The sequence below is a fragment of the Podarcis erhardii genome (genome assembly GCF_964252035.2).
Source record: "Podarcis erhardii genome assembly, chromosome: 1".
Lineage (NCBI taxonomy): Eukaryota > Metazoa > Chordata > Lepidosauria > Squamata > Lacertidae > Podarcis > Podarcis erhardii.
This window is the reverse complement of record NC_138497.1, coordinates 110,407,515-110,423,899: the sequence shown is the minus strand read 5'-3', so window position 1 is coordinate 110,423,899 and position 16,385 is coordinate 110,407,515. Positions and strand designations below refer to the sequence as shown.

Sequence of the window (16,385 nt, the reverse complement as noted above, 5' to 3'; positions counted from 1 at the left end):
ATGGTTTAAGTGGTTTTGCATAAATGCTAGGAACAAGGAAATGTTTTTATGTCTTACTGGTATGCATTTTTAATAATATCAGGACTGGAGCCTGCCCATAAAGGGAGAATTGCAACAAAACCAAGAGCAATAGCGAAACAAAAACAAAAAAACCACGCTGGTTGTTTGCAAACTGACCCTTTGGGTTTCCATTTGGGAGTTTTCCAATTTATAGCTGCTGCTTTAAAATGACCCTACGTGCATACTTTTATTAACTCAACAATATGCTCACATGCAGATTTGCAGGAAAGATAGGAAACCAAAGGCAACCAGCACAGACTAAAGGATCATTTCATTACATTTCTTTCCCACTTTCCTTCCATGATGGAACAAAAGATAGCAGGCAAGGGGTTCCCAAAAAGAGTGTCCTGTGGGCCCTGACCCAGCCTAGTTGCAGTAAGGGATCTACATCAGGTATCTTCAGCCATGCCCCAGGATCTGATGTACACACAATCTTAATTTTGCTAGATATTTTTATCTTGTCCTTCCTGCCCAACACATCTCCATGTTTTCCATCTGAAACTCTTAATCACCCAGGGGCAGGGGAGAAATCCAATTCAGTTGGCAATAAAAGGCAAACCTACTGAATTCACACTTTCTGAAACAATTTGTGAATCTCAAAACCTCCATCCTTCGAAATTTGTACTTCTCTGAAATTTGCAGTGCAGTTTTCCAGTAGGTAATGTGCACAAAATGCAAATGGTAAGGTAAAGTGTGCATTAAAAATCCATATATTAGTGAAAATAATATCTAAACATGCATTTTACTAGGGGAAATTGCTTTGCAAAGCTGTGCATGTTAAACAAAATTACATCAAAAAATGTGTACATTAGGAGTAATTCACACAAAAATGTTTATGAATTTTCATGAGGACTAAAACACACACGCACACTGGCATGGAAATGTGAAGAAGTGAATTTAAGATTGAAAGAATGAGAAACTGAGAGAAGCTGAAATTGATAGATTTGCCCATCCCTGTGAATTATTATATTGGCTGGAGATTGAAGTTAGTTTAATCCTTCCCTGTGTGTTATGGAGGTGGTATGAGAGGCATTGCTGCTACCTGTGGTGTGTACCGTCCACCCACTATAGTTTTTCAGAATTTTATACCTCTTCAAATACCTACAAAAGCTGTTTGGCCAGAGAAAAGAAACATGTGAACCAAATACAATGGTGTTTCTGTGGTGGCAGGGCCATAGCACAGTGTTTTGCAAATATGGTCAAGCAGGGATGATAGGAGTTTTAGTTGAGTGACATTTGGAGGTTCCCCACATATGCTATAGATGCAAGGTGAGGTGCATAGGAATAGCAGGGTTAAATTCAACTGGCAGGACCAATGAGCTTAAGGAGTGTAACCTCCCTATTTATGAGAAATCCTGTAACCTTAAAGAACCTCCAGATTCAGAGCCTGGGAGAATTCTAGATACACCTACGGTATATTTGTAGCATGACAAGAGTGACACATTGATCACATCCACACCCTCCATTTAAAGGACTCATATAACTTTAACAGTCATAGTTGCCCCCCAAGAATCATGGGAACTGTAGTTTGTTAAGGGTCCTGGGAATTTCAGCTCTGTGAGATGTCTCCTAACAACTCTCAGCACCCTTAGCAAACTAAAGTTCCCAGGATTCCTGAGGGGAAGCCACAACTTTGCTGTAAGAGTGCACTAAATAAGGTAAAAATAAGGTAAAAAAGGTAAAGGACCCCTGGACAGTTAAGTGCAGTCAAAGGCGACTGGGATGCGCCACTCATCTCGCTTCAGGCCAAGGGAGCCAGCGTTTGTCCGCAGACAGCTTTCCAGGTCATGTGGCCAGCATGACTAAACTGATTCTGGCACAACAGGACACCATGACGGAAGCCAGAGCGCATGGAAACACCATTTACCTTCCTGCCACAGCAGTACCTATTTATCTACTTACACTGGTATGCTTTCGAACCACTAGATTGGCAGGAGCTGGGACAGAGCAATGGGAGCTCACCACCATCATGTGGATTGGAACCGTTGACCTTCCTACTGGCAAACCCAAGAGGCTCAGTGGTTTAGACCACAGCGCCACCCCCATCCCCTCAGTGCATTAAATATATGGTGTGGATTAAAATGAAAACAAAAGTCTCCAAGTCCAACCCAAAAGGTCAAGAAAGGATGAGAAGAATATTTGTTGGCACTAGAACATTATTCCATTGAAGACTCAAATTGGTATGCTTATGGCGGCTATCTCAACCATTATCATCATCACTATGATTATTGTGTTGCATTCCATTTATGACCTGTATTTCTTCCCAAGGGCTTATGGCTCTTCCCCTCTCCATACTATCCTCACAACAACTCTGTGAGGTAGGTTAGGCTGAGAGTTGATGACTGGCCCAAGGTGAGCTTCATGGCTGAATGGGTAACTGAACCCTGGTTTCCCAGGTCTTAGTCTGACACCCTAATCACTACATCACACCAGTTCTCATCCAGTGTGATCTCATCTAACTCCTGACCAAAGGTACATGATTCCAGCCAGATATGCATATATCATGATATGAATTGAAGGCTTCTTCCTCTTCTAGCTCTTTTTTTTTTACCAACACTTTTCTTTTTTAAGGGTCTTTCTCCATAGTACCAATTAGAAAGGCTTCTAAATTGAACTATAACCCTTGTAACTTAAGTTTCTTGTTGCTCCATTTTCTTAACAAATACAGGATCCTTGTCTAAGCTGATTAGTTAGATCCATTGGACAAAGTAGGGGAGATTTGCTAAAACCAACAAAATATGATAATACTTTTAGTCACAGTATTACTTTCCTGTTTGTTAATTAGAATCTATAATTTTCTCTCTTTCCAGCTTTCTTTGATTTGCTGGGTTTAACACATACCTTGTATTCTCTGCCACATAATCATCTATTTTCTATGTATTTTCTTATCATGTAGACATTGGTGAAACTAACCATTATTCTAAGTTAAAAGCTTAAATGGAATCCTTGTAGCTTTCAAGGCATGCTGAAAAGTTCTTTCTTTGAAAAGCAATTAAAGAATTAAACAAAGCAGCTTCATGATTGAAGTCATTTTTGCACACTTTGCTCATTTACTTAGAGTTATGAAAACTGCAGTCATAGGGATACAATTGATTACATGGGTCTTTCTCACCTAATCACTATCCACCCTCCCACTGGGATGCCAGTTGGGTGGGGGAGATTCAGCTAGTTGGCCCAACTCCTATGATTGTGGTGGGTTGGTTTATATATAGTCACAACGGCTGGCTCTTATACAGTCTTCTTGAATGTGTTGTTGTTTATATGTGTAGGGATACGTATCTTATTTAGCAGCGCACTTACAGATTCATGGAAATCACACATTTTCATATTCATTATCATTTCATGCCCCCCCCCCATTCTCATAAACAACCATTTGTGTTCTTCATAATATATTACAGAGTTTCAGTCTTCTAGATCCATGCTATACAACTTTGAGTTATGTTTACGTGTCATATCAGAAAAATCCTAACCTAAGAACCTGTGCTTCTTCTGTACTGTGACTTAGGGGAAATTGAGACCTTTCATGTGTAATTAAGAACAATAGGTCAGCACAATATGGACTATGTTATTTTCCAGTGTAGGATACAATGCACATTGTCATCAGCTGCACAGTATTAATTGCGAGATGGAAAAAGAGATTAATATTGTCAGTTGTTTCAAGCTGTTTTGCATAAATGCTGGCAGTAAGGAAATGGGTTTGTGCTTTATTATTATACATTTTTAATAAAGCCAGAACTGGAGCTGGGTCATAAAGAGATGTTTCATGAAAGTAACAATAATGTTGAAAATAATAGTAATAATATACATAACCTTCAATAGATATGTACTGAATGGCCTCTTGCTAGGTCCCCCTTTGACCATTCAAATTAGAATGAGTCAAGACCCTCTTGGAGCTGATAAAGCAAGAAACCCAAAATGTAGTTCAGCCAACCAGTGGAGGCCAACCTTAGGGCTGCCATATGTCTGGATTTTCCTGGACATTACTGAGGGGAATTTCCGAAAGGCGGCACTTTGCCCTGGCTCTTAGGCAAGTCAGTCGAAAAAGCTCAACAACTTTCAGGTTTTCCTTTAAAAAGCTCAACAATTTCAGTGGTTTCCTTAAAAAAAAAAGCTCAACACCTTTTTGTGGCAAGATTGCCGGAATGCAAATCAAAACTTAAATCCATCCCACATTAGTAAGGTATTTCTTATCTTGTGATTCAGACAGAGTATAAGGTACAGAACTCTGAAGAGATCCTTCCCTTCTGCTAGCAGAAACAGGGAGATAATGCAAGTCATTTTTCTGTAGAGAGGCTGTTCCATATGGTAGGTTCTGCCAACATAACTGCCCTTTTTCTTGGTGGTCTAGAGATATTCAGAGGCTGTGATGCCATGATTTAGGAATAACACCAATTGAAATCAGTAGGATTTACTTCAAAGTATATATGCATAAGACTGGGCTGCACATGTACACATGTGGAAATAAGACCAATAAACACAGTTGTCTAGCATCAGGCTGCAGGTGGGTTATGATTCAGTTCTCCCCTAACATCATCTGAGATATAAATTGTTTCATTCAAAAGCTTAAGCTACAATAAACCAGTTAGGGCATGATTTGGCCAAAGTTAAGCATGAGTTTGACTGATATCAATGGGAGAGTTAAAACATATGCTATGGTTGTAATCCTATACCACTCACCTCATAGAGGCAGTAAACTCAAAGAGATTTCTGAGTAGTCATGTATAGGACTGCACAGTTAATCTTTTCCACTGAAATCAATGAGGCTTTTTAAAGCATTTTATTTTGGCTGGACTATTCTCCTTGTCTCTAAGTGGTCCCAGTGCTCTCTGTCATTTTTCTGGCACAAGGGCTGGCTTAAGAACATGGGAAGCTGTCTTGCACTGAGTAAGACTGTAGGTCTTTCTAATTCAGTATTGTCTACACTGACTGGCAGCAGTTCTCCAGGATTGCAGACAGGGGTCTCTCCTAGCCCTACCTGGAGATGTTGGGGATTGGACCTGGGACATTTTGCATATAAAGCAGATGCCTTTCACCTCTTTTGAAATTTTGTATTAATAGCCTCTGGCGTCTAAGCACATGAGGAGACTTACTGATGTGATGATTCTGCCTCGCCAGGTTGGACAACAACAAAACATTCATACGGCTAAACAATGCAAAAGGCATCCACTGGGCAATGCCTTACTTTTCTTGTCCTTAATATCACTGCTAAACTTTCTGTAACCTCATGTTTTGGAGTGAAAATGAAATTAATTCTGGTTGGTCTTCTGAAATAATGTAAACGGGTTGACCGTGATTACTGCAGCCTCTTGGTAGATGATTTTAACAAGGACCATATGGTCACCATATGACACTACTGCTTTCTCTACTCCACTTCCATAAACTGCAGATATTTTTTGCAGAAAAACTCCCCCCCCCCCCCACTAAATGTCTGTGGGGGTGGGAGGGGAAATTGACCTCTGTGGCCTGAAACTCTACATTTATATTTAAAAAACACTGCCTTCTCAAAATAAGCCAAGCTAGAATATATGGGAGGCCTTTGTTGATGCATGATATCAATTTAGCGAATTGGCATAAGGAAGAAAAAAATCAAAGCAGTAGCATCTTGTGGTTGTTATTGGTTTTTTTGTTTTTTTGTTTTGCTTATATTAAACAAATATTGGAAGCACATATTGTTATATTAGACAAATACTGCAAGTTTTTGCTTACTCATTTGTTTATTTGTTTACTTACATACAGAAAAGAAAAGAACAAGATAATAACCTAAGCAGCCAAACAATGAGTTGAACCAACTTCAATGAAACTGCATGTTTTGGCAGAACAGGCAGAATAGGCAGTTCTGTTCATAATAAAAGAGCACAAATCTGCTATGTGCAACACCTCCCTAATAGTTGTTATGAATCATAGGCAAATTGGGTTTGAAAAATTACTTTTGACCAAAGTGCTGGCTAGGAATCAACAGCAAGATCGAGTGGCTCAGTGATTCAGAATGGGAATCGATCTGGGGATAGGGACAACATTCTTGATGAAATCATAGGCTTGTTCACATTTTGCACTAAACATGGATACAAACCATGTCTACACATGTACAAGCATTCATGTGAAACAGTGTAACTTGTTGATTTCTACAGCTCAAACGACTGTATACAAAAGTTACACAGACTGTATGCTTGTTGAACATTAAATGTGAATAGCAGATCAACTACACAGCTCAACTACTGGTGTATACATGTACACAGATTGTACACATTGAATGTAATATGTGAACACATTACGACACAAGACTTTGGAAAATCCCCTGGAATGTTGCAGAAAAGCACAAGCCACCAGGCGCATGAGTGACTTCCTCTCTTTTCCATGTGCTTTCACAGTTTTGGCTTGGGGATCACACATTTCCATGGATGTAGAACTGAGAGATGGTGTCAGAACATTTGCTGGGGAAGCAAACAAGGTAGGTCATAGTGCTCTGGACACACACATGCCCTGTTGTATGTAGCTTGAACCCTCTAAGAGTGGAGAAAGTCAAGTTTTCCAACACACACATACACACTGCGCTCTCTCTCAAGAATCTCCCATGCAAACCTCAAAAAATTTGCCCTGAATCCCAAGACTGGAAGCAATCAAACTGTCACTTTTCTTTTCTTTTCTTCATTTTGCAAAGAGAGAGAGTGTGTGTCATAAATATTAATTTTGTTCTGTTAAGTGACTAACATATGAAAATTAATTCAAAGGCCACCAGAAGCAGCAGATTTGTTCTGCCTTACTTATAGCTCAAATTGTTCTGTTTCTATAAAATATGTTACCTACACCCTTATGCAACAAATGCAATCGTTATGGACGCATGAAGCATAGTTGTTGTATGAATGCAAACTCACAGAATTAGTAGCACAAGGAATGGAATGTGCAATGGAAATAGGCTTGTGCAATGGAACTTCTGCTTTCTTTTCTCCCGCCCCCCATGCCACCAAAATATGTTCTGCAGGGTTCCTGATGACAGGTTTGCTATGTGTCAACTTCACCACCACCACACACACTTTCTGTCCCAGTATGCTGCAGCAACTCAGCCAGATGGAGGTCAGGTAAGCACCACAACCCCACCATGCTGTCACTGATGTTTGGGGGTTTGCAAGAAGCTGCAGCAGAGAGAGGAGGAGGAAGAAGCCCAGTTGCTTGGTCGCACTACACTTGATGTTGCCTACAGACCTCAGAAATCTTAGGACTTATGCACAGATGCATATTGATGACTGCCAAGTGGCTTTCACCTGCATGGTTGAATGCCCATCCACATTCAATGGCCACAGACTGAACTTTGGTGCCACCAGCATTCTATCTTTGAGATCCTGGTGTACCAGCATCCTTGGGGAGCACCTCTCATTCCAGGCACTCATTTGTCAAGATGGGCAAATGTTATATGGGGCTATTCTTGGAACTTGAGACAATGTTTCCTGTTTAGCTAGGCTTAACTTTGCAGGCTTTCATAAGACAATGTTTTATGCATAATCACTATTACTGAAGAGATAACAGAACAGTTTTGTTATGTACTGAGTTGAATAGGATCCAAACTGCAGCAGTCTGATTGGTCCTAGAACAATGCAACAGTATGATTGGTTGGCAGGAACCACCCAATCATGCTCCAGATATAAGTGAATCCACAACCTGATTGGCTTACAGTAGAATTCCAGAATTAGCCAATCATGTGCAGCCCATTGTGTAAATAATGTATATAAAGCAGATACTTTGAGGGGACTTTCATTCATTCCTCCTCACCACTATGAGCTGAATAAAGAGCATGAAATCACTTTGTGACTCTGAGTATATTTCAAGTTTACAATACAGAACTTACCAGAATTGGGGAGGATAAAGGAATGTAGCAGTGGGGGCTATGAAATTTCTGAATTCAGTGACATCTAGTGAGATCTGGATAAGCTGTGTTTTGTTTTATTGTGAAACTTTTATGGCTGGTGCTCATATATCATACTAGAATGGATGTCATAAGTGTCCAGAAATAAAAATTTTAGTCATTTAACAGCAACCCATTTCTACTTTTCCCACTTTGACATTTCAGCAGCCACCATGTAGTATGGCCCATGCACAGCACACTTTACAAGTCACTTTGTACCATCACTCTGATTACTAAATTGTCATTCCCTACCCCAAATAAAACCATTGATGCTTCAAGAAGTATAATCATCTTCCATTTATGGGTAATAAGAAGGGGCAGATTTGTTGGGGTAAAACGGGGGTTGGGGGGGATGCAGCCCTCTAGTCCTCTCTTGAGACTCTTTCCATTTCTTTGACTGGTGGGAATGTGTCCTTGAACTCTGACAACAACTCTCATTTGCTTGGATGGGGGATAGAGAGGGCTGTGGGAGTATGTGTAGAAACTAACTCTGTCTACATTTCCCTCTGGCCTTGCCCATGCTTATCATGTGGCCAACAGAAAATTGTCCAGAAGCGAAGGTGGACTTATGCTGAAAAAGATTTCTTAATCTTGGAGTAAAAAAGTGCCTTCAATGGGGAAAAGCAGAAGAGTTGGGGGCTCTTTTTAAAGAAATCTTTCCCACTTTTTGCTTCCGTAATAAATTCTATGTGGCATGGGATCTGACATCAGTGTCTCAGCAAGAGTCATGTGGATAGCACAAGCCACATCTGCCATACCAGGTAGACAGAAAGACATAGGCGCAAGTCCAAATTCAGGAGGTTCAAAGATTACAGGGATGAGATGCACTGAATGAGGACTTGTAAACCCTGAAAAAAAATCCCTTGCAGAAGAGCAGCATATGATAAACAAGTGCTGATACAAGCCAAGAAGCTTTAGGGGAAGAGCCAATGGGAATTTAAAGGAATGTTACGTCAGGCTTGAAATGTGGTCTGGTTTTCGAAAGGGATTTCTCTCCTACTGGGCAAGGCTAGGCTAAAACTATCTGTTGTCTGAGGGTAGGCAACAAATGACACTCTCTAGCCAAGTAACTTAGCAGGTCTCATTTATAGTAGGTTTCATTTTATTGGATGGGCTTTTTTTATTGTTTTGCAAGTTGCCTTGTCTATTACAAGATCTTGATGATATGGTCGTTAAAATTACTACTACTACTCATAGCAGCAATTTGGATAATATTAATTATTTCTGTTCAATCTTTTTACATATGTCATGAAGCTGATTCCTTTTTAAAAAATTACTTTGAAAGCAGCATTCTATGATTTCATAGACACGAGAACTAGAATCTAGCAATGTCTAAAAACTAGTCCTGATGGGTCCACAAACAGCTCCGAACTCACCAGCAATTATAGAATGCCACCAGACAGGCCTGATTGTGTGAACTGTTCACAGGCTGAAATCTGCATTTTCTCCTGTGTATTCCAAAATACGTTGTGCCCCTCTGAAAAGAAAATAATTGCTTTTGACATTATTTGACTGGTTTGATTTGAGCAGGCTGTAATTACACAGTACTGATCAGGTTTCCATAGGGGGTTCCAAATTCAGGAATGAATAGCACAAACATGAGGGTTAATCACAAACAGATACAAACCAGATTCTCCCTCCCCAATTCTTAGTCCCTGCTTTTAGACAAATTCTTGCAGACTTTGGAACACACAGAACAGCAAATGTTGCAAGAATAACTGGTGCATAAACGTTTGGTGCAACTGGAAAAGAACTGCACTCTTTATTGCTGATTTTGACATGCTTCTTGTCAGTGGCGTAGCGTGGGTTGTCAGCACCTGGGGCACAGCAAGTAATTTGCGCCCCCTAACCTGTGGATTTGCGCCCCCTAACCCGTGGATTTGTGCCCCCTAACCCTAACCCCCAGATGTTGTGCCCGCTGCGGCCGGCCCCCCCTGCACCCCCCATGCTACGCCACTGCTTCTTGCCACAGCAAGCTTCCAAACTGTGCTCCACAGGTGTGAGTTTCTAACTCACTTTGTGAAATTGGAGGTGGACGGGATTAGCACATCAAACCCATGGCCCTCAATTCATTTCTGACTAGCTTGAGTCCAAGGTATATTTGTCAAATTGTATTTCCATTTAAAAAAAATACCCAAAGTAGGTATCTGGATCTTGATGCTTGACTGAGAAAATATTTTCCAGCATCCTTAGATAACTGAAAAAGTAGTGATGCTGGTTAGCATCTAGCACTGGAGTAAAGAACATTTTTCAGTCCATACCCAATCAGCTGGTTAGAAGTTACAGCAAGCCCCTGTAAATGTCATTTGCAGGAATCTGTTTGGGTTCAATCCACTTCTTGCAAACTGAACATAAGCAAGAAGAAACTGATTTCCACAATTATAATATGGCAATACTTGATGAAACACTTTTATTCAGGTGGGCTCTTGTTAACTCTATCAGATGTGTTGCTTTTGCTCATAGATAGATTCAAGTTTAGGGCTATGCCTTATGCAGCACCTTCAAAAATCAGACTACATTATACCTGAGACCACAACTCATTCTGCTGTCACCATCTAGTAAAGGGCAATTAAATGTGCCAGAAAGTGTGAACCTAACTTTAAAACCTTCATGTAAATTATGAAATATGGCTTCTAGTATGAACTACACAAATAGTGGATCTGCAGCCTGATCCAATGTAAATGTTCCTGCAAGTAACTGAGTTCAGTGGGGTTTTCTCCAGTGTAAGCAAGCACACAATAGGTGCTATGTGAATCTGCCACATACAGGATTCCATGACTTTCATATTAAGGTAACAAAAGCCAAAGAAATCCAAAACATTTCAGTTCTGACTCTCACTTAGAGCAGTTTATGTGATGAGTTTTTAGTGTAGAAAAATTACAGTCAAGCCAGGAGAATTTCCCTACAGCCGTTTCCTCTTAAACTCCAGATTAACTTTGTTTTCATATTTTACAATCTCCCTGTCAAACCACAGGAAAACATCATTCCTTTTCCATTCCTGCATCCATATTTTTACCCCATATTTTTAGTTCTCTACAGGAAATCACATCTTTCTCAATTCCTAGTAATATCACTTTAAATGTTGAAGTTTCAGAGTTCATTGTGTAATTGGAAAGTAAGACAGGCAAAGCTGTAAAAAAAAAAAGAGCTAACTCTGCTCAGATTTATTTTATGTTTGATTGACTGGGGAAATGACTTTCAGTTGACATCTGAGCCAACAAGTTAGCTGAAATAAAATTTTGCTTAATACCTTTGCATCAATAATCTAGGCACAGCACCATTGATTGAAAATGTCTGATCAATAGAGTATTACTGACTGCCTAACTGTAACTTTGCCAGACTTTTTTTGCTAATTCTGCTGATGACCTTTTTACCACTGCGTTTCAGGTTCACCATTTTTTTCTCTTTGAAATTCAATTTGCTCTTTTTGCTATTATTTAAGGAATTTACACATCCCATTGATTTCATTCTACCTGGTACAGTATGAGTGTCAGATATAAAAGACTGTGTTGGCCTGGTACAAGGCTTTTCTAATTCCCTAGGAGGTATATAAAAATAAATTATATAATTTCATAATAGTAAGAGAAAAACTATTTAGGTGCTACATATTCACAGAAATCATAGTACTAGAAAGACCTCATTTCGTCCAGTCTCTTTCTGCAATGTATCCACCCTCACCCAATAGATCAATTCATTTACCCAGGTTGGAGATGTGAAGGGTATGCCAAGTCAGATTATTGACCCATTTACCCTATGGGTAACCAGTGTGATGTCCTCCAGATGCTGGACTACAGCTTCCATCAGCCCCAGCCAGCACAGTCAACGGTCAAGGATAATGGAAGTTATAGTCCAACAATATTTTGAGGGCATTACACTGGCTACTCCAGATCTAGGAGCAGCTCTCTAGGGCCTCAAGAGCATTTTCCTAAACCTGATACATGAGCCCCTTTAATTGGAGATGTCAGGAATAGCACATGGATACCTCTTCAGACCTTCTTTGGGGATCTTGATGCTTCATGGAGTCACCACACCCACTCTAGGCATGCTAGTGATGTTATGTCGCTACTCTAACCAGGAAGTTAGAGCAGTGGTAAGGAAAGTGTGGTTTGATTGTTTAGAAGAGGAGAAAAGAAAACCAGGGGACAGAATGATAGATGATGTGGAAAAAGTGGTTGATAGATGTTGTCTCCCCTCTCCCATAACAGCAGTACCTCTGGTGTGGGACACCAGAGACAGTAGGTGTTTTGCCTTGGTAGAGAATAATGTGTTTGTGATTCAAAGGCTGTGCTAGCAGCACACCATGCTTCTTCTGGCAGTTCATCTACCATTGATAGCTCTCATCAGTGGCTCCTAGAAGCTGTCAGCATGTGATAGTGGCCAGACCCTGGGTAGTGGCTTTGACTGGTCAGCTAAACCAGGTGAGGGTAGTCTATGGGTTGGTGAGTTCGGGACTTGTCTATCCCTTGCATGCAAAGACAGGCTCCGGTGGACTGAGCAGGTGAGACCAATAGCAGGTCCAACAGTCAAGAAGGCAGTTTCTGCATGTGCTGTGAAATCAGCAGCAAATGGGGCTCATCAAACTGGGAAGGTAGCCTGTCTAGGAGAATGAAAATGCTGATCCTAAACCACTGCTGCCTTGCAGCTATACTCACTCATGAGAAAAAGGACAGGACAGAATCCCAGCAGAAATGCTTTCCATATAAAGAGTGGTATGAAACAGGGATGTGTTCTTGTCTCAACTCTCTTTGGCTTATTCCTCTTCCCGGTGCTCTCACATACCTTCAGCTCAACTGAAGACAGTGTGTACTTTCATTCAAGGAGCAATGGTGCCAAGACAAACAGGTGTCAGGTCCTTAGCTGATAGGTGTTGTTTGCAGATGACACAGCCTTGACAGCACACTCTGGAGAAGCTCTACTCATCAACCATTTTGCACAAGCCTGCAGGGAGTTTGGCCTTACCATCAGCCTGATGACATCCCAGCGCTTGGCCTTACAATCAGCCTGACATCCCAGCGCTCCAGGCATCAACACTGGTGACCACATGCTTGAGGGGGTAGGCAATTTTGTCTGCCTGGGTTCCACCATAACCAACAACCTCTCCATTGACACTAAGCTGGACAAGCATATTGGCAAGGCAGCTACAGCAATGCCTCACCTCTCCAAGAAGGTATGGAAAAATGTGATGCTTACTGCCTGGAGAAAGGCAGTCAGGTCATGCATCCATAGCAATAACCAAAGAGGAATGACCTCTAGGAGGAACACAGAGAGAAGAAACGCCATGGTACATCTGCAGCAACACCAACAGATGCCTTCGTCTGCCCCAGCTGCAACAAAACAGGACTCTCCCATATCAGTCTCTATAGCCACAGCAGTTTAACTTAATCCTCAAAAGTGAACTCCTCCACTGTCACCCAAGACAGATGCATGCAAACTATTTCACGTTCATTGCTTGCAAAAATATGTATGCACCTGGCATAGATGATATACTTGATGAGAGGAAGAATGTTCTTTCAGCTAACCAGCCTCTATCCCCTATTCCTCTCTGCATTTTCCAGTTATTGGTATGATTTAAATATCTGCAGGGCTGAATGTATTCCACATAGTCTGTGGAATTGCCTGAGATTACATAAATCATAGCTGGAAATCAGTCCGATTATCGCCAGTCTTTTATGGGGAGGTGAAGAAATACAGACATCACTGAAATGGACTTTAATAAATAAATTTATTACAAGATAATTGGGCATTTAATAGTTACATGAAAAAAACTCATCCATATTTCACAACCCCATGTCAAAGTATGTCTGACTAGAATATCTGAAGCTCTCAGGAGCATCCACATTAAAAGACTGAATAGAAATCATAAACTGTAAAATTAATGAAACCGTTATATATTAAGCCAGAAAGTGTGAAAAGCAACACAAAATTGGGCCCCTTGGGAGAAATTGTGGCTAGTACATGATCTGTAAAAGATTGGCTATACATTTCTGAAGGTTTTCTTTTTTTTAAAGAAGTGATTATGTAAAATGGATATGCTACTTTTCCATTAAATAATCTGAGGTGATCGTTTAGATCTGAAATACTGTCCCTTTGCTAATTGAAATAACCGAACATCATCTGTGTCAATCAAAGGGCCTTGGGATGCTTCATGAATGGAAAAGCTGTAAAGTCTGTTGCAAATCCCTTTCACATCTTTATCAAGCTTTCATTGATTTCACCAGGCCTTGCTTCTAAGTCCATGGTTGCATGATATACTACAGTGAATTTCGATGGAAATTTGGTGACTGCCAGTAGATTTGACCATCACATAAGCAGGATTGGCCACTTTCACAAAAATGTGTCCAAAATGTGAGGGATCATGTAACTTTTACAAAATACACCTGGAACTGAATGTTGATATTAATCACATTTTGGACATTCATACCCACCAGGAGCTGTGCATTCACAATTGGGGGTCCAATTCTATGGAACTCTCTCCCAGCTGCTATCAGATAATAGAGAGTCCTCTCTATTAAAACTTTGGCACTTACCAAAGAGGTTTTTTAAAAAAATAATAATTCAGCAGGCATTTAAAGTCATTTTTTGATTTTATAGTTCATTTTTAACTGATTCTTTTTCTACTGTACTTGTTAAGCTTACTATATACTACAAAGAGATTATTGTAATTAAGTGATATATAAAGGGTCATAAAACACACATAGAGGAGAATCCATAAATGGAATATGGAATAGCCAATCAGAGGCCATAATGGCTGGGAATGTCCTCTAGGCTTCAGCATGGTCTGTGAGTTTGCTGACAAGTTCAAAGAGGATGGGATGTGCATGGCAGTTAAGCTGAATGAGAGGTGTGTATGGCTTTGTTTTTTATTTTTAAAATAATTTTTAATATAGGTTTTCTTAGGTTACAAAAGTATGTGCATTGTCTCTTTTAGGTTTTTAGCATGTCATATTGTAGTTTCATATCTCTGCCCACATTTGCTGTGCTGAAAGTTAGACCCCATTCCTGTAACTGTTTGAGCCCACACTCAATGTGTGAATGCCTTTGTTTTTCTAGAAACACTACCATTTTTTAAAACTGGTGTCTATCAGCATGCTGGTGCCACATATTGAATTAAAGCTTCAATAAGTCATCCAGACTAAGTCTACAATAATTGATAAAGTGGCATTTTCATAGTGAATCAAGCTGCATTCATTAGGCAAAGCACTGGCTTCCTTAAAACATTTTAATAGAAAAATGAATCTAATAATTATGGGGGAAACACCATCAATTTTATATTTTGTGAGAAGGTGGCCAGAGACCTTTTTTGAATGGAATGAAATAAAGAATCATATTTGATTTTAGGAATTATACCATCACTCTGATCAAGTTGTTTCTTGAGGAGCAGAAAGGCACACACCTGTCTTGCAGTGGTTTCTTCATTCACCTTAATAGTAGAATAAACAATGAGCACACAGGGATGGGAACAGTGAAAATCACCTTCCATTAAAGTGAACATGGAAGCTCTGCCATGCACATGTATAGATTCATGGATTGGGGCCTATCCATCCTTTTTATTATTTCAGCAAGCTTTTTACTTTTTTGTGACCTCATGCTTCTACATTCTTTAATGGACTATGCTGGTGCTTTTAAATAGGTATGTTTTCTTGCTGCTGTTTTAGTATTTCATGCAGCTTTTAAATTTCATGTTTTTGATTGTATTGTTTTAAGCTTTTATAAGGTGCTTTGGATGTTTTCAAGAAAAAAGCAAAAGCAAAAAAAAGCATGCATTTGTGTGACAAAGGGCCATTCACAGCCAACTTTCAGTTGTGTTGGAGGGAGGCAGGTAACCTGCTTGACAGAGAACAACCCTCCACTTGAATGACTAGCCCTCTGTTTGAATTGCTGGCCTGTCCAAGTCTAATTTAAAGATCAAGGACTATATGAAGGAAGAGGAGGAGGAGCCTTGACATTACCCACCAACACCTGAACAGCAGGGCACACAGGTCATCTGGTTCCTGTTATGAGGAGATGCATTGCATTTCCATTTAAATGATAGTAATTATTTCTAATTTGTTGTCTATATTATGCAAACATTATGTGAATCTTTGCCCACCTTTTCCTCCTTTTGGAGGATGCATTAAGTGGCTGTTCTAAGTTGGTTTCAGCAGGGTTCTACTGGGTACAGTAATCAATGAATCCAACTCTGGTCGGTATTCATGGGCAAGATGGGCAATGTATGGTGAGAAGCTGGTTCATTGTGAAAGACAGTGAGACTCTAGTACTCAGCAATGGGTAGGAATTGCAGAGCTTTCCAAACACAAGATAAATCTAGAGTGTGCCCAGTCTTAAAAATGCATATAATTGTTGGCTATATCCTACAGTAATGTCAATGACATGATCTCTATTGTACTACACAAGCGTAATTGATGGCTATAATTAACATTGGGTCACA

General features: G+C 40.1%; 1 protein-coding gene across 9 annotated transcripts in view; it reads right to left on the bottom strand.

Annotated features, from left to right (window-relative positions):
- Positions 1-16,385, bottom strand: part of LOC309348541 (uncharacterized protein) — a 410,924-nt gene that overhangs the window by 191,981 nt on the left and 202,558 nt on the right. The window lies entirely within an intron of this gene.